Genomic DNA, 24,152 nt, shown 5'->3' on the forward strand with positions numbered 1-24,152 from the left:
TTTCACCAAAAAGAAAAAAAGTCTATCGTGATGACCAGCAAATATTTATTCCTTCTAGTCTCCTATATCTGGAGCTGCTAGAAGGAAAAATCTGAGATGATGGTATAATAGCCCAGGCCAAACTCTGGGATCTGTCCTATAACTACTTGTTGAAAACTGCTTTGAAAACCATTATTTTTATGTCTTTGTTTTGTATATATGTTATACTATACAATAAAAAAAGTTAAAAAAAAAAAAAGAAGAAGAAAAATAACACAGCAGCCGTAAGTAGCCTAAAACAAAAGAGAAGCTTTTCCATGTTTATAAACTGATAGAAAAAGGCAAAGAGAATAAAATGAGACTGTAGAAATAGAAAAGGAAAATGGAATAATCAAAGTGTCTGTCGAGGCAGGAGCAACAGCACTGGCAGAGCAATCCTTCTTAGCTTGGTAGGCAAAGTATCATTTCCTTTGATACACAGGACTAGTGCAGACAGGCTTGTGAAAGAGATTATAATCAGAGGATACTCCAACTCAATTTCTTCAGTCCTCTACATGAAGAAAAAAGTAAAGTTAGTTGCTAAGAAAGTGAAAGGAGGTGACAATGGAGGATTAGAAGGGAAAGAGGATAAGAGCTTCTGATCTCTTGGGAGTAGGGCTTGTTTCTCCTATTGCTTTGTTTTGTCCTTTGGAACCTCAGAGCATCAAACAGGATACAGTATAAGTATTCAGCAAATAAGTAAAAATGATTAATTTTGCAAACCTAAATGCTATTTCTAAAGGAAGGAACATAAGGGATTTTCAGTAGAAAAACAGGGATTTTAAAAGATAAGGTCCTAAAGCTATATCAAGAGTCATTTTTGTTCATTTGGAATTTCTTTGCTTATTCAACAGAGACTTTTTATAAGACTCACCAACTAACTGAAACTAGAACTTGTAAGGTTCTACCATAATGATATAAGGCTTAATAGAAGGAAACAGTGTCAAAGTTCCCTGTCCTAAGTTTATAAACATTCACAGCTAAATGGCTACTATATACATTATTAGTGAGCACTTTTACAAAGAAAAGGCAATTTGCACGAGCAAGACATGAAACAGAACAAGATGGGAAAAAGGAAACTTCTGCTACTTGATCTTAGGAGTACAGGAATGAACAAGCATAACACCTACTTTGTGCTGGATACTTTACCCAATTTTTCATATAATCTTTACAACCAACTTATTAAGTAGATCCCATTTTCCCAAATTAAAATACACTGCTCAAAGAAGTGAAAGAAATTATCCAGGACTGTAGTTAATAAAAGTGGTGGGCGAGGATGTGATCTCAGGTGTGATTATAAAGACCTAGCAACTTTACCAGACTATGTGCATGCAACCGAAACTTTAATATTTTAGAGATCCTCAAGGCTAAATTTTTGGTTGACTGTTACACTAAACACTTCAAAGAAAAATCTTTGTATTTTTGTATTTTAATATATTAAAGATCTTTGTATTTTTAATATATTTATAATATACTAAACTTAATATTAAATAATATTAAATATTTATAATATCAACTAGTGTATGCTGTTTGTGCTTATCTCATGTGTACACCCTTCGACAGTTTCAACTGCTTGTACCTTGACTCTAGGCATCAGGTCTGCCAAACTTAAAAAGAAAAAAATTTTAAGTTACACAAAAATAAATTATTTTTCTATAATTAGGTAAGTCTCCCAAATGCATTGTTAAGAAAAATGACACTGCTTGATTATAATTACTCCAAACTGGAAGAACTTTTACTGTTAAGAATATTTGAAAAAATTTCACATTATATATTTTACATGTTAAGAATTCAAAACAGCTAATATTCTTGATAACAAATACAGATGAAATAGACTGCTAGATGGATTATTAAAACAATTATATCAGGTTAGAGCCAATAACTATCCTGAATAAAAAACAACTCTACAAAGCACCATCACTACATCAAAACACAAAGGTGATTATAAAAACTAATACATGACAGAAAGTATAAAATAAACAAGCCTACTTTTGTAGTAGTGTGTCTGATTCTTATATGATTTTCGAAATTATATTCAGCTAAATTCTCTGTTTAGACCACGAAAGGACATAGATTATAGATAAACTGAAGAAAAATAGATGTAATTCTGGACTATATTATTCTCTTATTTTATATACTTCTAATTTTTACAAATATCATATTTTGGATAAAACCTGAGAATCACTACAATAAACAGCACTGACTTTAAATATCAATATTATTTGTAACCTATTCTACTGGTTTGGGCACACAGTGCATCTTAAATATTCCAATGGCACATCTACCACCATTTAAATAGCCAATTTTGCTAGCTACAACAGCTAATCAGTTAAAAAAAATTTCTAAGAACAGTAAATTTCTTCATGGTAGTGCCAAGATAACATAGGAGATGCAAGAAAGGAGAAACAAAGCCACCATCAGAAAATAGGTCAACATAAGAAATGAAACTAAGTTATAGAAAGTTTCATCTTTCAAAATCAGAGAAATACCAGCTAATTTGTCCACATATATCCATGGGCCACTCTACTGCCTCAGGGGTCTTGAGGCTCACAGCCATTCCATTTGCTGCTGCATGGGACACTGATAATTTAATTCCTCCCCATGTTCCTTTTCCCTGATTCCTTCAAATGGATCAATTTTATTCCTTCCTTTTATTTCACTCTTCTCCAGGGATTGTCTTCTTATTGTATTTCACAAATAAAAGAAACATGTCCTTTTTCCTTTAAATAAAAAAAATCAGGCTTCAAGATCCTTTCTCTAAATACACTCCAAAGTATTTAAAGACGAGTCTGATGACTCCCAGGGATACAAACCTCCCTGCCAACGTGTGACAGAAATCCTAGTAAGAGCTGTGACTCAGCATCAAGGGACTGAGAAAACCTTCTCATCCAAAAGGGGGAAGAGAGAAATGAGACAGAATAAAGTGTCAGCAGCTGAGAGATTTCAAACAGAGTTAAGAGGCTATCCTAGAGGTTATTCTTATGTATTATACAGATATCCCCTTTTTAGTTTATGGTATATTAGAGTGGCTAGAAGGAAGTACTTGAAAATGTAGAGGTGTATTCCAGTAGCCACATTTCTTGAAGATGATTGTATGATATAGCTTTTGCAATGTGACTGTGTGACTGTGAAAACCTTATGTCTGATGCTCTTTTGTATCTATGGTATGGACAGATGGGTAAAAAATATGGGTAAGAAATATACAAAATAGGGGGAACAAAGGTTAAAATAAATTGAATTCACTGAAGTACTAGTGGGCAGTGAGAGGGAGGGGTATGGGGCGTGGGATGTATGAGATTTTTCTTTTCTCTTCCTTATTTCTTCTGCTGGAGAGATGCAAACGTTAAAAAAATGATCATGGTGATGAATACACAACTTATGTGATGATACTATGATATTATGAGCCACTGATTGTAAACATGTGAAGAATGTTTGTATGTTTGTTGTTTACAATTAAAAATATATATATATATGAGTCTGTTCTAGTCTCCCAATGCCCCCAAATTTATATAAATGTCCTATATCTATGTTTCTAAGAGTACATAAAGAATATTTATCTTCATTTCACTAAGCAAAAACTTTTACAAAACATAAACATAAGCAATTTTCAAAACTTCCCAAATTAAGAGCTCCCAACATTTATGACAATGGAAATACTAACTTAAGTCTTCAGTTACTGACTCTTCTACCTTGGGTTTCTTTCCAAAATGGATTCATCTGTGCCTTCAAAGTCTTCATCTCTCTTGTTTTTTCCACTATTAGTTGAATCCAATTGAAATTTACTATCAATACATTTCCTGAAAAATAAACATCTAAAAATTAATTCTACAGTTTATGCTCTAACTTTAGGGATGACACAATGAAATAAACACCATTAGCAGAAAAAGTCATTTAAACAGATGAGTGCTACAAATAAAAACTGGCTGCAGCCCAAAATGCTCTAACTTAACCAGGAAAACTGAATATTACTCCTTTTGGATCTCACAATTTTTTGGAACTTTGGTTTAAAATATTTCAAACCCCACATTAATATAACCATTAATATAAATTTCTTAAAATTTGAAAATCAAACCACCATTAGATATTTACATGAGCACCTTCAGTAAGCATTTAATGCTTACTCTGATGGCATAATATTACTATTTGAGAGGAAGTTTATTTTTATGGCTGCAATGGCTGGCTGAAAGTAGTGACAATAAATGGTACTTGGTGAACCGCATATCCAATAAGGATATGAGAACCTCATCTTACACACACAAAAATGCCATCTGCCCAAATCCATAAGGATTTTAGATCTAATCATCAAAGGTAAAAACAACAATGCTTCCAGAAGATAAAGCAGGAAAATTATCCTTATGGTTTCATAAGCAGGACATGAAAATTACTAACCAAAAAAGCAGAAGTTTAATAAGCTGAACTGCATTAAAATTAACAATTTCTGTTAATCAAAAGGTTCCATTAATAGAGAAAGAGGCAAGACAAATAGCTCGAGGAGATAAATGAAACATATATAATGACCAAGGCTTATATCTAAAATACTGGAGAGCGGGACAACTAATTAATTTTAAAAAATTCTAAAAATGAACAAATAGAGAAGGGATAAGAGGGTGACTGAGGCAGCAATTTGGGAGTGCGGCTGACCTGGGAGAACCTTCTGCACCACATGTGGCAGCCCTGAGTGCAGAGGCCGAGGAACTGATAGGCAGAGGGCTGGAGCCTGAAGTGGAGGCACAGAACAGCGGAGCCTGTGGGAGAGCACAGACAGGTATACAGGACTCGGAGGTAAGCAGGCCGCATTCCTTGGGTGCACTAACCTCACCGGGGCAGCCCCATGACCAGCGACTCACCCCACACCCTATGCACCTGAACCACCTCACCCACTCCAATTCCACATGCCCCACCCCACCAGTCCCCAGTGCACGTACCTGCCCCCCATCCCCACCCAGAGTGCAGCACATTCCAACTCTCCTACACCCCTCCCAAGCACTACCCCCCTCCCTGTTCCCTACAGGGTGTTACCAGTGCATAAATATCACAGGCACTAAACTCCATACCTAGGATGCCTCCCATCCCTCCCCCACTCCCCTGCCCATTGTGTGGCACAGCCTCACCCCACCCTCCCTGACCTCAGCACATCCGTTTATAGCACTCCCAGGCCCATGCATGCACACGGACCCCCAATCATGTCATTCAGCTCTGGAAACTACATGTTACAGCAGTCCTAGAACCTTGTGTGCACATAGCCCTCAGCCTCACTTTCCAGCTCTAAGAGCCGACCTGCACAGCTGGGTCACATATGCCCCCAATCCATGAAGGAATAATACCAACCTGCTGCCACAGCTCTATGCACGCACACAAAAGGCCCCATGCCATAGACCAGTGCACACCAGGGTTATGTCCCCCAGATCAGTGCACCTGCACAGCTATATTCTCCCGGGCCGCTGGGCACACATGTTCACAAGCACCAGTGTAACACCCCCAATCTAGGCCCATTACCTGTCCTGAAACAAATCACCATACTGAGTGCTCCACCCCTTGCCCTGCTCCCTGCTGTACAACCATCCCACAAACACAAGGCCTTAGACTACTAAAAGAAATCAACTCCCAAAGTAAATAATCAAGATATCTACCAGCAATGAAGACAGAGAAGATCACTAAGCATATCACAATGCAGACAGATATGGCCCTGCCTAAAGACCAAATCAAAACAGCTGAGGAGATAGACACTGGAACTAATCAAAGATGTTCATACAACTCTACTTAATAAAATAAGATGTTCATACAAAGGAGATCAAGAAAACAGAAGAAAAACACAAAGAGGAATTTGAAAGTATAAATAGAAAAACAGTGGAAAACACAGATTAAAGACTCTGTTGACCAAATAAAAAACATACTAGAGGCACACAACATCAGATCTGAAGAGACAGAAGAAAGAATAAGTGATATAGAGGACAGGATAATTGATTTCAAAGACTCAAAACAGCAAATGGCAAAAAAGATGGAAAAAAATGAATGGGAACTCAGAGAATTGATAGACAAAACGAAGCGCACAAATATAAGAATCACTGGTGCCCCAGGAGAAGAGAGGAGTATTGGGCTAGGAAGAGTAGTTGAGGATATCATGGTGGAAAACTTCCCAACCCTCATAAAGGACATAAATATACAAGTCAAAGAAACCCAAAGAACTTCAAACAGAATAAATCCAAACGGGATTTGCCCAAGGCACATACTAATCAGTCTGTCGAAAGAGAAGCAGAAAATCCTGAAAGAGGCAAGAGAGAAACAATCTACTACATAAATGGAAATTAAATAAGACAGAATTCTGACTACTCAACTAGTACCCTGGAGGCGAGAAGGCAGTGGTATGATATATTCAAGATCCTGAAAGAGACAGACTTCCAGCCAAGAATTCTGTACCCAGCTAAACTGTCCTTTAAAATTGAGGGGGTGGGGTGGGCCATGGTGGCTCAGTGGCAGAGTTCTTGCCTGCCATGCTGAAGACCCGGGTTCAATTCCTGGTGCCTGCCCATGCCAAAAAACAAATAAACAAGAAAAAAAAGTGCATACCAAACTAAACTTGAGGGGGAGATTAAAGCTATCACAGACAAAGTAGTCCTGAAAGATGTTGTCAACAAGAGATTGGCCCTACAAGAAATACTAATAGGAGTTCTGCCAGCTGAAAAAAAAGACAGGAGAGGGAAGTCTGGAGGAGGGCACAGAATTGAAGAGTAACACTAAGGGTAATTTAAAAAAGACAAAGAGAAAGATGGAAAAGAATATATAGATCTGACAAATAAAATAAAAAGATAAGATGGTGGAATCAAGAAACACCTTTTCAGTAATAACTTTGAATGTTAAAGGACTAAATTTACCAGTTAAAAGATACAGATAGGCAGAATGGATTAAGAAACAATCCAGCTATATGCTGCTTACAAGAGACTCATCTTAGACACAAGGATACAAATAGACTGAAAGCGAAAGGCTAGAAAAAGATTTTCCACACAAGTTGTAACCAAAAGAAAGCAGGAGTAGCTACACTAACATCGGACAAAATAGACTTTACATGTAATAATATCATAAGAGACAAAGAGGGGCTTTGGCTTTCGAGCCTCATGGCTCGAAAATGATCCCTCCTTGCTCTTCCTTTGCCCACTGAGTTCTGGCTTCTGGTGCCTCCCAGTGGCTCCCTCTCACTCCGTCTGCATTTCCCTGCTTGTACTGGACTGTTGTCATCCAAATGGGAGACCCACGCTCATTCCGATGGGCCTCTCCTTAGCTGCAAATAACATCTTCAAGAGATGCTATTTAGATAGTTCCGGAGAAGATGGCCGCTTAGTAAGACGCGCGGGTCTTAGTTCCTCCTCCAGAAAAGCAACTAAAGAAACAGAAACAATACGAAACAACTCCTGGAGCCACGACAGAGACCAAAAAGACAGCATACCCCATTCTGGAACGGCTGAACGGGCAGGGAGAATACACTGCGGTGAGATACCCGAGGGGCGCGCATTTTCCCGGCTGGGGTGGCTGGCAACTGGGGTCCCCTCCACACACGTGGCTCCCCGGTCTGACTGGGAACGTTGGATAGCGGGGCCCTCCCGCCATGCTTGGCATCTCGGGCCAGCTGGGCAATTTGGACTGGCACTCCCCCAAGTCGCGGCAGCCGGCGACCCCCCTCTATGCGCGGTTTCCTGGGCCGACTGCGAATTCGGATTGGTAAGTTAAAGGAGCCACAGCATCTTTTACTGGTGGGACCCACAGACAGATGAGCGCCACGAGCGCCACCTACTGGGCAGGAAAAGAAAAACAGAGCCCAGAGATTTCACAGAAAAACCTTTCAACCAGCCGGGTCCCACACCCAGGGAAATCTGATCAAATGCCCAGACACCAGCAGAAAATAATGGATGACGCTCGGAAAATTGAAGATATGGCCCAGTGAAGGGAACAAACCAATACTTCAAATGAGATACAGGAGCTGAGACAACTAATGCTGAATATACGAACAGAAATGGAAAAACTCTTCAAAAACCAAATCAATAAATTGAGGGAGGACATGAAGAAGACATGGGCTGAACAAAAAGAAGAAATAGAAAATCTGAAAAAACAAATCACAGAACTTATGGGAGTGAAGGACAAAGAAGAAAAAATGGAAAAAACAATGGATACTACACTGGTAGATCTAAAGAGACAGAAGCTACAATTAGTGAACTGGAGGATGGAACATCTGAATTCCAAAAAGAAACAGAAACTATAGGGAAAAGAATGGAAAAATTTGAGCAGGGGATCAGGGAACTGAATGACAATATGAAGCACACAAATATACGTGTTGTGGGTGTCCCAGAAGGAGAAGAGAAGGGAAAAGGAGGAGAAAAACTAATGGAAGAAATTATCACTGAAAATTTCCCAACTCTTATGAAAGACCTAAATTTGCAGATCCAAGAAGTGCAGCGCACCCCAAAGAGAATAGACCCAAATAGGCGTTCTCCAAGACACTTACTAGTTAGAATGTCAGAGGTCAAAGAGAAAGAGAGGATCTTGAAAGCAGCAAGAGAAAAACAATCTGTCACATACAAGGGAAACCCAATAAGACTATGTGTAGATTTCTCAGCAGAAACCATGGAAGCTAGAAGACAGTGGGATGATACATTTAAATTACTAAAAGAGAAAAACTGCCAACCAAGACTTCTATATCCAGCAAAATTGTCCTTCAAAAATGAAGGAGAAATTAAAACATTTATAGACAAAAAGTCACTGAGAGAATTTGTGACCAAGAGACCAGTTCTGCAAGAAATACTAAAGGGAGCACTAGAGTCAGATATGAAAAGACAGAAGAGAGAGGTATGGAGTAAAGTGTAGAAAGAAGGAAAATCAGATATGATATATATAATACAAAAGGCAAAATGGTAGAGGAAAATATTATCCAAACAGTAATAACACTAAAAGTTAATGGACTGAATTTCCCAATCAAAAGACATAGACTGGCAGAATGGATTACGACCCAGCAATACCACTGCTAGGTATCTACTCAAAGGACTTAAGGGCAAAGACACAGACGGACATTTGCACACCAGTGTTTATAGCAGCATTATCTACAATTGCAAAGAGATGGAAACAGCCAAAATGTCCATCAACAGACGAGTGGCTAAACAAACTGTGGCGTATACCTACGATGGAATATTATGCAGCTTTAAGACAGACTAAACTTATGAAGCATGTAATAACATGGATGGACCTAGAGAACATTATGCTGAGTGAGTCTAGCCAAAAACTAAAGGACAAATACTGTATGGTCCCACTGATGTGAACCGGCATTCGAGAATCAGCTTGGAATAATATATCATTGGTAACAGAGAGCAGCAGGAGTTAGAAACAGGGTAAGATAATGGGTAATTGGAGCTGAAGGGATACAGACTGTGCAACAGGACTAGATACAAAAACTCAAAAATGGACAGCACAATAATACTTAAGTGTAATGTAACTATGTTGGAAGACTGAATGAAGCTGCACCTGAAATATAGTTTTTTGTTTGTTGGTTTGTATCTTTTGTTTTTGTTTTTTTCTTTTTCCTTTATATATATATATATATATACATATATATATATATTTATTAGTATTATTATTTTAATTCTCTTCTCTATACTAACATTCTATATCTTTTTCTGCTGTTTTGCTAGTTCTTTTCCTAAATCGATGCAAATGTACTAAGAAATGATGATCATACATCTATGTGATGATACTAAGAATTACTGAATGCATGTGTAGAATGGAATGATTTCTAAATGTTGTGTTAATTTCTTTTCTTTTTTTTGATTAATAAAAAAAAATTTTAAAAAAAAAGAGACAAAGAGGACACTACTTAAAGGCTCAATTCACCAAGAAGATATAACAATGATAAATGTTTATGCTCCCAATCAAGGAGCCCCAAAGAACATGAAACAGACATTGGCAAAACTGAAGGGAGCAATAGATATTTCAACAATAACAGTAGGAGACTTCAACACACCATTCTCCTCTATAGATAGAACAACCAGACAGAAGATCAATAAGGAAACAGAGAAGATAAATAACTTGATAAATGAATTAGACCTAATAGAAATACATAGGTCATTATACCCCAAAGCACAAGGTTATACACTCTTCTCCACTGCTAGTGTAATATTCTCCAGGATAGATCATATGTTGGGGCACAAAACAGTTCTTTATACATTTTAAAATACTGAAATTAATCAAAGCCTTTCTCTGATCACAATGGGATGAAGCTGGATCTCAATAATCACCAAAGAATGAGAACATTTACAAATATATGGAGATTAGATAACACATTGTTAAACAATCAGTGGGTCCAAGATGAAATTGCTAGAGAAATCAGCAGCCATCAGGTGATGAATGAAAATGAGACAACTTATCAGAACTTAAGGGATTCGGCAAAGGTTGTGCTGAGAAGGAAATTTATTGACTTAAATGCCTACATTAAAAAACAAAGAACAAAAATCGAGGCCTTGACAGCAAACCTGGAGGAACTTGAGAAAGAACAGTAAACTACCCCCAAAGCAAATAGAAGAGAAATAACAAAGATCAAAGCAGAGATAAATGAATGGGAGAACAAAAGAACAGCAGAAAGAATCAATAAAACCAAAAGTTGGTTCTTTGAGAAGATCAATAAAATTGATAGGCCACTAACAAGACTGACAAAGAAAAAAAGAGAGAGGATGCAAATAAACAAAATAAAAAATGAGAAGGGGTGCATTACCAGAGACCCTGAAGAAATAAAAGAAGTCATAAGAGGATACTATGAACGACTATATGCCAACAAACTAGACAACTTAGATGAAATGGACAAATTCCTGGAGACGCACAAACAAGCTACACTGACTCAGGAAGAAATAGAAGATCTCAACAAACCAATCACAAGTAAAGAGATTCAATCAGTCATCAAAAATCTTCCAACAAAGAAAAGCCCAGGACCAGATGGCTTCACAGGGGAATTTTATCAAACATTCCAGAAAGAACTAACAACAATTCTGTTCAAATTTTTCCAAAAAATTGAGGAAAAAAGGAATTCTAATTCATTTTATGAAGCTAATATTTTAATATCAAAACCAGGTAAAAATGCTATAAGAAAGGAAAACTACATACCAATCTCCCTAATGAACATAGATGCAAAAATTCTCAATAAAATATTAGCAAATTGAATCCAATGTCACATTAAAAGAATAATACACCATGACAAAGTGGAATATATACCAGGAATGCAAGTATAGCTCAACACAAGAAAATCAATTAATGTAATACAGCACATTAGGAAATCAAAAGGGAAAGGTCACATGATCATCTTGATTGATGCTGAAAAAGGATTCGACAAAATTCAGCATCCTTTTCTGATAAAAAATTCCAAAAGATAGGAATCATAGGTAACTACCTCAATATGATAAAAGGAATGTATGAAAAATCGACAACTAGTATCATACTCAATGGAGAGAGCTTAAAAGCCTTCCCCTAAGATCAGGTACGAGACAAGGATGCCCACCGTCACCACTAGTATTCAACACTGTGCTAGAAGTCCTAGCTAGAGCAATCAGGCAGGACAAAGAAATAAAAGGTATCCAACTTGAAAAGGAAGAAGTAAAACTCTCATTATTTGCAGATGATATGATACGATACTTGGAAGATCCAGAGAAATCTAAAGCAAAGTTACATGAGGTAATAAATCCAGCAAGGTGGCGGGATATAAAATTAATGTGCACAAATCAGTAACATTCCTATACACAAGCAATGAGCTAGCTGAGGAGTCAGTTAAGGAAAAAATCCCCATTCAAAATAGCAACTAAAAGAATCAAGTACTTAGGAATGAGCTTAACTAGGGACATAAAGGACTACATAACATTGGTTAAAGAAATCAAAGATCTAAATAGGTGGAAAGCCATACCCTGCTCAGGGACAGGAAGGTTAAATATAGTTAAGATGTCAATTCTACCCAAAATGATCTACAGATTCAAGGGCGTACCAATCAAAATTCCAATAACCTACATTGAAGACTTGGAAAAGCTACTTACCAAGTTCATCTGGAAGGGAAAGAAACCCCGAATAGCTAAAAGCATCCTCAGAAAGAAGAATGAAGTGGGAGGATTAACATTTCTGAACTTTAAAACTTATTATAAAGTCACAGTGGTCAAAACAGTATGGTATTGGCAAAGATAGAAGTACTGACCAATGGAATTGAATCGAGAGTGCAGAAACAGACTGTCAAATTTATGGTCAACTGATTTTCGACAAGGCTCCCAACTCTACTAAATAGGGATAAAATAGTGTTGTCAATAAATGAGCATGGGAGAACTGGATATCAATGGCCAAAAGAACGAAAGAGAACCCTTACCTTAACCTTCTGTATAAAAGTGGATTCAAAGTAGATCAAATACCTAAATATAAGTACTAGGACCATAAAGCTCCTAGAAGAAAATGCAGGAAAACATCTTCAAGACCTAGTAATAGGAGGTAGCTTCCTAAATATACCCAAAGCACAAAAAACAAAAGAAAAAACAGATAAATGGGAACTCCTCAAAATCAAATGTTTTGGGGCCTCAAAAGACTTTGTCAAAAAGGTGAAGAGGTAGCCAATTCAATGGGAGAAAATATTGGAAATCACACATCAGACAAAAGTTTGATATCCTGTATACATAAAAAAAATCATACAACTCAATAACAAAAGAACAAACAACCCAATTACAAAATGAGCTAAAGATATGAATAGGCATTTTTCTGAAGAGTAAATACAGATGGCTCAAAAGCCAATGAAGAGATGTTCATTTTCATCGGAGATAAGGGAAATTTAGATTAAGACTACAATGAGATATCACCTCACACTTATAAGAATGGCTGCTATTAAACAACAGGAAATGACAAATGTTGAAGAGGATGTGAAGAAATTGGGACACTATGCACTGCTGGTGGGAATGTATAATGGTGCAGTCGCAAGTGGAGAGTTTGGCAGTTCCTTAGGAAACTAAATATTGAGCTACCCTACTTGGATATACCAGAAGAGCTGAAAGCAGTGACACAGACATTTGTACACCGATGTTAATAGCAGCATTATTCACAATTCCCAAAAGAAGGGAACAGTTCAAATGCTCACCAACAGATGAATAGATTAACAAAATCTGGTATATACATACAATGGAATATTATGCAGCAGTAAGATGAAGTGTCATCCTGAAGCACATGACATGAGAGATGAACCTTGAGGACACAAGGTTGAGTGAAATAAGTCAGACACAAAAGAAAGATACTGTATGACTCCACTTTTATGACCATGGTAAAGGGAAAATCGGAGGCATATAACAGATTATGGGAGACTTAGAGATACACAGAAGCTAGAGATACGTGAATAGTTAACTAATGAGGCTGAACGTGAATGTAAGGGGATAGAAGTGAAGACAGTTCTCTAGGGGATCTATAATTCTATATTGAAGATGAACATGATTGAAAGAGGCTGTCCAGACCAATGTGTTCCACTGATTAACACTACAACTATAAATAAGCTCTTGCAAGAACTACTTCAAAGGTATGATTCGTGTACAAAGAGTGTTTAAGTCCAGGGTACAGGGAGAAAACTGCTATTGCATGCTATGGGCTATGTTTAACAGGAAAACATCAGCAGTACAACAGTAATAGCAGGGGCATAACATGGGTGGAGGGACAAAAGTTAAGGTGAGGTTTAGATTTCCTATTTGGTGAGGGTGTGTTTATTGATTACCTTTCTCTTGGGAACAATGAAATTATCTAAAACTGAGACTGTTGATGGACTATGGACATTATACCTGACACCTAATGAATGCAGGTGGCTGAAGGACGCACCAACTGAATCAGAAGTAGATTGGCGAACAATTGTGGAATGATTGTGTATACATATGATCAAATATTGTACTGCTACAAAAAGGAATGAAGTCATGAGACATGCAACAACGTGAATGAACCTGTGGAACATCTGGAAATGAAAGAACCAGTATTCTATGGTCTCTTTTAGAAAATGCTTACTAGAAAACAGGGGCCTAGATTGTAAACTCTTACAGCAGACACATTGAGTGCAGAGTGGTAATTATTGCTTCTGGATTTTGAGAGGATGTTTATATATCTATACCCTGGTATTCAGAGATAAGAACAAAGCCAAACAGGTCAGGATTAAGGTAATTCAGAGCACAAGGGTAAGGAAGACAATGTCTATATTTTAGAACCGCACCTATTCTTTGAGACCAAAAGAAGAAAGGATTATTTTGTCTGGAACCTAAATTTTCTAAGCACATAATCTAATGCAATCTGTCTGGATAGTTCATTTGAACAACCGAAATACAAGGAGCCCAGAATAAGAATGAGGGTCTTTAATCCTGTATAGCTTAATGTAATGCCTGGATACATCCTAGAATATATTAAGCAGATAATTAGAAAGTATTGGCAAAGTTCTTTGAGGGATGGAAGAGAAAATACAGAACTATTAAACTTTACCATCAGGACTTCCCCTGATACTGTGTCAAACATTAAGGCCACCCAAATCAATAGGCCAAGCCCTTGATCTTGAGGCTTACTCTTCTAAAGCTTACATAGGTTGCAGAGAAACGAAGCCTACCTATAGGTATGACCAAAGACCTCTTTTGTGGCTCAGATGTGACCTCACTCTCTCTAAGCTCAATTCTGTGAGTGAAATCATTGCCCTCCCCCCTATGTGGGACATGACATCCAGGGTGAAAGTCTCCTTGGTGGTGTAAGAGATGACTCCCAAGGGTTGAGTCCAGCTCTGGCACCATGGGATCAACAATGCCATCTTGATCAAAAGGCGTAAAAGTGTAACTAAAAAAGTATCAGTGGTTGAGAGAGTTCAAATAGAGTGGAGAGGCTACTCTAGAGGTCACTCTCAGGCAAGGTTCAGTTAGACGCCGCAACCTACAATAGCTTGCCAAACCCCAACTAAAACCATTCCAGCCAATCCTAAAAAACACCTAGGGCAATGCGTAAGATTATACAAAGGTTCTATGCACTAGGGTAAGTTTCCAGATGGGTCACTGGACCAATCTGGACGGCCCAACTTCTCCAGAACATCAGCAATTTCTATCTCCCTATCCCATAATAGTGATAGACCCTTCCAAAATGAAAAAGTTAGAATGGCCATAACTCAAACACCCCTCAAGAGAGGAATAGAAAGATCAAAGGTAATGGTGGAGTTATACAGAGAAGGTAAGGTTTAACAAATATGATTGCTGAATCATTAAATTGGTATTTCTTTAGTCTCCAGTAGCTAGAGCAGCTAGAAGTAAAAACCTAAAATTGTAGAATTGTAACCCATACCAAACTCTGAAATCTGTTCTACAACTAACTGTTGTGCTGTACTTTGAAATGTATTGCTTTTTTGTATATACGTAATTCTCAAAAAAAAAAGGTCAAATGTGATGACAAAAAATATTTATCCCTTTTAGCCTCCTATATTCTGGAGCAGCTAGAAGAAAAAATCTGAGATGATGGTATGGTAACGGGATCTGTCCTGTAACTACTTGTTGAAAAGTGCTTTGAAAACTTGCTTTTTTCTTTCTTTGCTTTTAATATATTTTATATTATACAATAAAAAATTAAAAAAAAAAAAAGAGGAGAGAGGGAAATGAATATACAGATTTGAAAACTAAAAACTAAAGGGTAAGGTGGTATATTAAATAACTGCTTTTACAGTAACAACTTAGAAATGTTAGTGCACTAAACTCACCAATTAAAAGATACAGATTTTTGGAACGATTGCAGGGAAGTACCTGAAACTGCTGAGTTGCGTTCCAGTAGCTTTGATTCTTGAAGACCACTGTATAAAGATACAGTTTATACAATGTGACTATGTGATTGTGAAAATCTTGTGTATGATGCTTCTTTTGTTCAGGGCATGGACAGATGAGTTAAAAAAAATGGATAAATAAACAATAGAGGAGAGAGGGTAAAATAAATTTCTTAGATGGAAATACTAGTGGTCAATTAGAGGGTATGGTAAGGTGTAGAGGTGTATGAGTTTTTCATTTTATTTCTTTTTCTGGAGTGATGCAAATGTCCTAAAAAATTATCATGGTGATGAACACACAACTGTGATGATATTGTGAGCCACTGATTACACCATGTATGGAATATATGCATGTGAAGACTTCTCAATAAAAATATTTTTTAAAAAGATACAGACTGACAGAACATATTAAAAAATTTAATCTGTCTATATGCTGTTTATAAGAGATGCATCTTAGACCCAAGGACACAAATCATTTGAAAGTGAAAGGATAGAACAAGATGTTCTATGCAAGCTGTAACCAAAAGAAAGCAGTGGTTACACTAAAATCAGACAATATAGACTTTAAATGTAAAGACATCATAACGGACAAAGAAGAACACTACACATTAAAGAAAGGGACGATTCACCAAGAGGAAATAACAATCATAAATCTTTATGGAGCTCCAAAGTACTCAAGGCAAACACTAGCAAAACTGAAGGGAGCTACAGAGATTTCAATAATAATAGTGGGAGACTTCAATATATCACTCTCTACGATAGATAGAACAACCTGTCAGAGGATCAGTAAGGACATACAGAACCTAAACTATGCGATAAATGCATTAGACCTAAAAGACACATACATATATAGATCATTACACCCCAAAATACCAGGATATTAGTATTCATGGAACATTCTCCAGGATAGATCATATGCTATGACACAAAATGAGTCTTTATAAATTTGATAAGACTGAAATTATCCAAAGCACTTTCTCTGATCATGATAGAATGAAGCTGGGAATTAAAAGCCACCAAGAACTAGAGATTTCACAAATATATGGAGATTAAACAACATACTCTTAAATAGTCAGTGGGTCAAAGAAGAAATTGCTAGGAAAATCGGTAAATATCTGGAGACAAATGATAATGAGAATACAACATATCAGAACTTATGGGATGTGGCAAAGGCCATGGTGAGAGGAAAATTTATTGGCCAAAATGCCTATATTAAAAAACAAGAATGAACAAAAACTGAGGACTTACCTGCTTACCTCGAGAATTTAGAGACAGAACAGGAAATTAATCCCAGTAACAGCAAATAAAAGAAGAGAAATAATAAAGATGAGAGCAGAAATAAACAAACTGGAAAACAATAAAACAGCATCAGAAAAAAAAGTTGGTTGATAAAATTAGTAAAATTAATGGACCCCTAGTAGATTAAAAAAGAAACAAAAGAGAAAAGCAAATAAAATAAGAAATGAGACAGGGGTCCTTACCTGGATGCCGAAAAAATTAAAAAAATAATAAGACAATACTATAAATATACCAACAAACTACAGAAGATAGATAGAATGGACAAACTTCTGGAAACACATGAACAACCTATAATGTCTTGAGAAGAAATACACGATCTCAACAAATCAATTACAAATAAAGAATTTAATCAGGCATCAAAAATCTTCACACAGGGCATGGTGGGTCAGCAGAACAGGTTCAATTCCCAGTGTCTGGCCATGAAAAAAAAAAAAAGTACAAAAAATCTTTCCACAAAGAAAAACCCAGGAGACAGCTTCACTGGGGAATTTTATCAAACATTCCAAAAAGAACTAACACCAATCCTGCTCAAACTTGCCCAAAAATTGAGGGAAAAGGACTGCTATGTAACTCATTTTATAAAGTTAACATCACTCTTAATACCAAAACCAGATAAAGATGCTACAAGAAAGGAAAACTACAGACCAATCTCCCTAATGAACACAGAGGCAAAAATTCTCAAAATGCTAGCAAATCAAATCAAATAATACATTGAAACAATTACATATCATGACCAAGTAGGGTTTATACCAAGAACACAAAGGTGGTTCAATACAAGAAAATCAATCAACATAATAAAGCACATAAAATGAAAGGAAAAATCACATGATCATATTGATTGATGCTGAAAAATTCGACAATATTGAGCTTCCTTTCCTGATAAAAACATTTCAAAAGGTAGGAATTAAAGGAAATGTCCTCAATATCATAAAAGTCATATATGAAAAACCCATAGCCAGCATCATACTTAATGGTGAGAATGAAGGCATTCCACCTAAGATTGGGAACAAAACAAAGAAAACCATTGTCACCACTATTATTCAACATCTTACTAGAAATCCTAGCTGTAATGATTAGACAGGAAAAAGAAATAAAAGGCACCCAAATAGGAAAGGAAGAAGTAAAACTTTCATTATTTGCAGATGACATAATCTTGTTGTTCTAGTTTGCTAGCTGCTGGAATGCAATATACCAGAAATGGAATGGCTTTTAAAAAGGGGAATTTAATGAGTTGCTAGTTTACAGTTCTAAAGCCAAGAAAATGTCCCAATTAAAACAAGTCTAAAGAAATGTCCAATCAAAGGCATCTAGGGAAAGATACCTTGGTTCAAGAAGGCCGATGGAGTTCAGGGTTTCTCTCTCAAGTGAGAAGGCACACGGTGAACACAGGGCTTCTCTGTCAGCTGGAAGGGCACATGGTGAACACGGCATCATCTGCTAGCTTTCTCTCCTGGCTTCCTATTTCATGAAGCTCCCCGGTAGGTGTCTTCCTTCTTCATCTCCAAAGGTCGCTGGCTGGTAGACTCTCTGCTTTGTAGTGTTGCTCTCTCTGAATCTCTCATTCTCCAAAATGTTTCCTCTTTTATAGGACTTCAGAAACTAATCAAGACCCATTCAAATGGGTGGAGACATGTCATTCCCTAATCCAGTTTAACAACCATTCTTAACTAAATCACATCAACCAGGGAGATGATCTCATTACAGTTTCAAACATACAGTATTGAATACAGATTATTCTACTTTTATGAACTGGGATTTATATTAAAACATGGCTTTTCTTAGGGGGCATACTTCCTTTCAAACCAGCACACCTGTACTTAGAAAATCCAGAAAAATCTATGACAAAGCTACTTCAGCTAATAAATTCAGCAAAGTAGCAGAATTCAAGATTAATGATCAAAAATCAGTACTGTTTCTATACACAAACAATGACGTATCTGAGGAAACAATTAAGGAAAAAATTCCATTCAAAATACTGACCAAAAGAATCAGGTATCTAGGAATAATCCTAACCAGGAATGTCAAGGACTTATATACAGAAAACTACAAAACCTTGCTAAAAGACATTTAAAATGACCTAAATAGATGGAAAGACATTCCTTGCTCACAGATAGGAAAGTTGAATGTAGTTAAGATGTCAATTCAAGATTCAATGCAATATCAATCAAATCCCAACAACCTACTTTTAAGACTTGGAAAAGCTAGTTATCAAATTTATTTAGAAGGGGAAGGGACCCTGTGGTAGTTAGGTCCAGGTGTCAACTTGGCCAGGTGAACGTGCTTAGTTCTGTTGCTGTGGACATGAGCCAATGGTACGTGAATATCATCTGTTGCTGATTACATCTGCAGTCAGCTAGGAGGGGTGACTGCTGCAATGAATGATGTTTGACTTAAATGACTATTGCTTAAATGAGAGAGCTCAATGTGGCACAGCTCAAGCAGCTCAGAATACCTCATCTCGGCACTCGCAGCTCAGCCCAGGCCTTTGGAGATGCAGAAAAGAATCATCCCAGGGAAAGTTGCTGGAACCCAGAGGCTGGAGAGAAGGAAAGCAGAGATTGCCCTGTGCCTTCCCATGTAAGAAAGAACCTCAGTTGAAAGTTAGCTGCCTTTCCTCTGAAGAACTAATGAAATAAATCCCTTTTTATTAAAAGTCAATCCGTCTCTGGTGTGTTGCATTTCAGCAGCTAGCAAACTACTACAGACCCCAAATAGCTAAAGATACTAAAAACAGCAAAGTGGGAGAAACTATCACTTCCTAACTATATAGCCACAGTGGTCAAAACAGCATGGTACTGGCACAAAGACAGAAGCATTGACCAACTGAATAAAATCAAGAGTGTGGAGATGAACCACCAAATCTATGGACAACTGATCTTCAATAAGGCCCCCAAATCCACTGAACTGGGATATATTCAATAAATGGGCATGGGAGAATTGGATATCAATAGCCAAAAGAATGAAAGGATCACTACCTCATACCCTATACAAAAGTTAATTCAAAATGGATTAAAGACCTAAATGTTAAGAGCCAGTACCATAAAACTTCTGGAAGAAAATGCAAGGAAACATCTTCAAGATCTAGTAACAGGACATAGCTTCTTAAACTTTACATCTAAGAGTATAAAAAAAAACCAGTGAATGAAAAAACAGACAAATGGGAACTCCTTAAGATCAAGAGTTTCTGCATCTCAAAGATACAGAAGATACACCTTGCTAAAAAGGTGAAGAGGAAGTCAACTCAAGGGGTGAAAATATTTGCAAACATATCAGATAAAGGCTTGATATCCTACGTACATAGATAAATTATACATATCAACAAGAGAACAAACAACACAATTATAAAACAGAGGATATGAATAGACCATTTTCTGAAGAGCAAATACAGATGGCTAAAAAGCACATGAAGTGATGCTCACTTTCATTAGCTATAAGGAAAATGCAAATCAAGATAACAATGAGATATCACCTCACACCTATAAAACTGGCTGCTACTAAGGAAACAGAAACTACAAATATTGGAAAAGATGTGGGAAATCAGAACACTTATTTACTGTTGGTTGGAATGGATAATGGCACAGCTGCTGTGGAAGACAGTTTGGTGACTCCTCAGAAAACTAAATATTGAGTTGTCCTACGACCCAGCAATACCACTACTTGGTATATACCCAGAAGAGATCAAAGCAGTGACAGGAACAGACATTTGCACACCGATGTTCATAGTGGTACTATTCACAATTGCCAAAAAAAGATGGAATCAATCCAAGTGCCCATTGGCAGACAAGTGGATAAATAAAATGTGGTGTATATATGTACAACAGAATATCATGCAGCAGTAAGACAAAATATGGTCCTTAAGCACATGACAATGTGGATGAACCTTGAGGACATAATGATGAGAGAAATAAGTCAGATACAAAAGGACAGAAACTATATGACTTTGCTATTATCACTCTGGTGAAGGTAATCTCAGCATTTACACTATAGAAAATAGCAGACGTTGAAGTACACAAAAGTTAGAGACAGGAAGCTATTCAATGATGTTGAACCTAAATGCAAAGGAATGGATAGAAATGATATTAACTAATTAGCGGGTTGTAAGTAACAATGATATTGAAGATGACTATGACTGAAAGGAGATATTTAGTGCCATGTATCCCACAGATTGAATCTACAATTAAAAATAAGTTCTCGCGTGAACTATTACAAAGGTTCAATAGTAGACAAACAGTCAGTAGAGGGATATGGGGGAAAACTAAAAATGCATGCTGTAGTCCACAACACCAAAGGCAACTAATTGGGGGAGGGGGGACAAGGGATAAGGGGCAGTTTTTATCTGATAGTTGGTGATGCTGTGTCTGTTCTTTGCCACTATGGACCAATGAAAATTGTCTAAAACTGAGAGTCCTGCTGACTGTAGGCCAAATGTGGATACTGCAAGACATGGTTTGTTTCTTTTAGACATTATCCATAATGCCCAACAGACTGAGGATGCCAAAGGGTACAATGACCAAGAAGCAGAATGGCAAACTGTGATACACTTATATGATCAAATATGGTAGGGCTACAAAAAAGATGCCGAGAGGCATGCAACAAACCGAATAAATCTTGGGGACAATGTGTTTTGCAAAACAAGCCAGAAACAAAAGACAAGGTCTCTCTCAAAAAAATACTTTCAAGAAAACGAGAGCCTAGATTGTGGGCCCTAATAGGAGTCACATTTGGTCTGAAGTTGTAGACAAATTTCTGGATTCTGAGAAACTGAGCTATATGTGAATCATCAGCTGGCATTTCTCTGAAACTCTGAGTAATTCTGTGACACCTAAGACCCAGAAATGGAGGGCTGCAACCCTGAAAGTTGGCATAGCTATATATAATAACAGTTAAAGTAACCAAAAAAAGAGATCAGGCCTCAATTAGAGTTTAAAACGAGCCAGTCTGGCTAGGTCTAAGGTAAATTAGAATGCAGGGTAAAAGATGATAACATATATACTATAGACGTTCAGCTACTGTATGAGCCCTAAGGCACAGAGATTTATTATGTCTAAAACCTAAATTTTCAGTAACACCAATCAAAATCAACCTCTCTCAATCACTCATTACAAACAATCCAAATTCTTGGGAGTCCAGAACGGGAATGAGGTCTTGTAATTCTGTTCATCTTCATATAATACCAGGATACATGTCAGACTATGGTGGGTTGATAATTAAAAAGTGTTGGTAGAGTCCCTTTTTGAGGGTCCACAGTGGAAGAAATCGTTGTCCTCCTCACTACCTGGTACATGACATGCAGAAGTGAAAATTCCCCTGAAAACAGGGAGCATGATTCCGGGTGATAATTCTGGCACTGGTATCATAGGATTGACAATGCCTTCCTGACCGAAAGGGGAAAAAGCAGTGTAATAAAATAAGGCATCAGTGGCCAAGAGACATCAAATAGAGTCACGAGACTATTTCTGAGGCTACTTTTACTCAAGCTACAGTTGGATAGGGCTAACTGCCATGGTCTGCTAAACCCCAACACCAAAGTACATGTCTATTGACTCTTAACAGGGCTCAACTGAAACTCTATAAAGGTTTCATGCACTAAGTCTGCCTTCCTGCAACCTATAATTCCTGGGGGGTTCCTAGGTCAGATAAATCCAGAGGGACCAGCCTTTCTATGATTATCAATTACATTCCCCTATTCGTTAGTGTCAACACCCTTTCTCAACATGAAAAAGTGAGAACAGGAATTGCCTAAAAATCACTATAGATTGGGAGAGCCATCAGAGGAGAAGGAGGTGGTAAGAAAATAGGATTTAACCAATGAGTATGGCTGCTGAACTACTACATCAATATTACTTCCAGCTTCTAGCGTTTTAGAGCAGTTAGAAGGAAAAATCTGAGATGGTGGGATGGCAGTACATGGTAAACTCAGATCTGTTCTGTAATCACTTACTTAAGCATGCTTCGAAAATTTTTGCTTTTTCTTTCTTTCCTGTGATATACATTTTACAATAAGAAACGTTAAAAATATTGTATCTGTTCTATCTCCTTACCTAGAATGAAAATTCAGAGGGCAAAACCGTATCTAATTTAACTCAAGCATCTATTAAGTATATCACCCAATGTCAAGAGTTAAATTTTGTTGATTATACAGGAACTAGCTTACCTTATCTAATTCAAGTTATTAGTTTTTCCTTGTGTGCTAGAACTAGTGTGATACACTTCTGGGAATTACAAACATCAATCTCTAAATAAGTTCACACTGTCTGATAATTTCTCGAAAATTGTCTTAAAACTCAGTAATAGCTAGCATTTGCAAGTTTACAATGTGCTAAGCATTGCCAGGACATTGCACGCTTTATCTTCTAGGCAATATTATCACCATTTTTAGGACGAGAAAACTAGACGTTGGTGAACTTTTCGTTCTGTGGCTATTGGCCCCTTCCCCTCCAACTTACTAATCCGAAGCTTCTTAAGCTTCAAAGCTTATTAAAGCCACTGTCCTGATGCTGGGAATACAGAGCCTAAGTGGTATTCTGTCTACCATTAAGACCGCTACCGCGAAGACGGAGTGGAGTCGGCGACGTAGGAGTGCACGAAATGCAGCGGTGGGCGTGCCCGCTGCCTGCGCGGGACACCAGGGAACACCAAGAACCAGCTTTCCCAAACCAACAATCTTTCTACTTCCCTCTCCAACCTTTGTTTCAGTCCCTCCTTTTCCTCCCTATGCTATTCAAAATATACCCTACTTCCTCGGTCTCTTCTTAAAAGTCGTGTCGTCTTCCCTCAGTATTGAGAGAGAAAAAAAATTCATCTCGGACGTTCTCCTTACCCGGTCTTTTCCGCAGACCCTGGCGGCCCCTTCCATTTCCCCTTCTCCTTGTCTTTTTTGGTTCTGGCCGCTGTGGTCGAGTCATCCTCGAAGACGCTAAACAATTCATCCCCAAAAGCAGCCGGAGCCAAATCCGTCGAGGCCGACTCTCACTCCTACCAATGATGCCTCGCAATCGCACCGACTGTGACGCCAGGTATGGGATCAACGGTGGCC

The 24,152-nt window shown here is 37.6% G+C and overlaps 1 long non-coding RNA gene across 3 annotated transcripts; it reads right to left on the bottom strand.

Moving 5' to 3' along the window:
* Nucleotides 1–266: 266 nt before the first annotated feature.
* Nucleotides 267–24,152, bottom strand: LOC143672709 (uncharacterized). Of its 3 annotated transcripts, XR_013169952.1 has the most exons (4): nt 23,937–24,152; nt 4,660–4,763; nt 2,508–3,815; nt 267–1,625 (listed from the first exon to the last, which is right to left on the bottom strand). It is a non-coding gene; the product is annotated as an uncharacterized LOC143672709 (long non-coding RNA). The 3 variants fall into 3 exon arrangements; XR_013169954.1 differs by lacking the exon at nt 4,660–4,763; XR_013169953.1 differs by lacking the exon at nt 267–1,625 and having other exon boundaries at nt 1,633–3,815.

The sequence above is a fragment of the Tamandua tetradactyla genome (genome assembly GCF_023851605.1).
Source record: "Tamandua tetradactyla isolate mTamTet1 chromosome 1 unlocalized genomic scaffold, mTamTet1.pri SUPER_1_unloc_2, whole genome shotgun sequence".
Classification (NCBI taxonomy): domain Eukaryota; kingdom Metazoa; phylum Chordata; class Mammalia; order Pilosa; family Myrmecophagidae; genus Tamandua; species Tamandua tetradactyla.